This window comes from Physeter macrocephalus, chromosome 7 (assembly GCF_002837175.3).
Source record: "Physeter macrocephalus isolate SW-GA chromosome 7, ASM283717v5, whole genome shotgun sequence".
Classification (NCBI taxonomy): Eukaryota; Metazoa; Chordata; class Mammalia; order Artiodactyla; family Physeteridae; genus Physeter; species Physeter macrocephalus.
This window is the reverse complement of record NC_041220.1, coordinates 28,964,312-28,965,583: the sequence shown is the minus strand read 5'-3', so window position 1 is coordinate 28,965,583 and position 1,272 is coordinate 28,964,312.

The window sequence follows — 1,272 nt, the reverse complement described above, 5'->3', positions numbered from 1 at the left end:
ACAGAATTGCACCAATCAGAACCAAAAGTATGAAAATACTGAAAAAAATGAGCAAATAAGTTGTAATACCAACTGATGTTTACAAGACATTATTAAAAGAAGTTGCTTCTCTGCATAACTTTGGATTTAAAAACAATGTGGTTGTACATATTAAGAAAAAAAACAACTAAAACTACATTAAAACCAAGGAAATATACATTTGATGTTAAAGAAGGTAGTTTAGGTTTTCAAGCTAGGTCCTGAAGACTTTCCAGGCTTCTTAGATGTTGATGTTTTTAAAGAAATCCTTTTTCAGACCCTCAGTTTCTTTCACATGTGCTCTTTCCTAGCCTTGGCATGCCTGAGTGTTATGCCTTCAGTCTGCTCCTTCTTCTACAATCCCTTTGCATTTTACAAAATCTTGCCAAGAAAAGGGACAATATGAGAATGCATAATTCAAAAACTCTTCATGATTCTATTCGATTGAATCTTAAAAGCTATTTTTCAAAACTGAAACTATTTCCTCTAAGATCAGGAAGAAGACAAGGTTGTCCACTCTCACCACTATTATTCAACATAGTTTTGGAAGTTTTAGCCGCAGCAATCGGAGAAGAAAAAGAAATAAACGGAATCCAAATCGGAAAAGAAGAAGTAAAACTGTCACTGTTTGCAGATGACATGATACTATACATAGAGAATCCTAAAGATGCTACCAGAAAACTACTAGAGCTAATCAATGAATTTGGTAAAGTAGCAGGATACAAAATTAATGCACAGAAATCTCTTGCATTCTTATACACTAATGATGGAAAATCTGAAATAGAAATTAAGGAAACACTCCCATATACCATTGCAACAAAAAGAATAAAATACCTAGGAATAAACCTACCTAAGGAGACAAATGACCTGTATGCAGAAAACTATAAGACAATGATGAAAGATATTAAAGATGATACAAACAGATGGAGCAATATACCATGTTATTGGATTGGAAGAATCAACATTGTGAAAATGACTATAGTACCCAAAGCAATCTACAGATTCAATGCAATCCTTATCAAACTACCACTGGCATTTTTCAGAGATGAAACTTAAAAGCTTTTGCACAACAAAGGAAAACATAAGCAAGACGAAAAGACAACCCTCAGAATGGGAGAAGATATTTGCAAATGATGCAACTGACAAAGGATTAATCTCCAAATTTATAAGCAGCTCATGCAGCTCAATATCAAAAAAACAAAAAACCCAATCCAAAAATAGGCAGAAGACCTAAATAGACATTTCTCCAAAGAA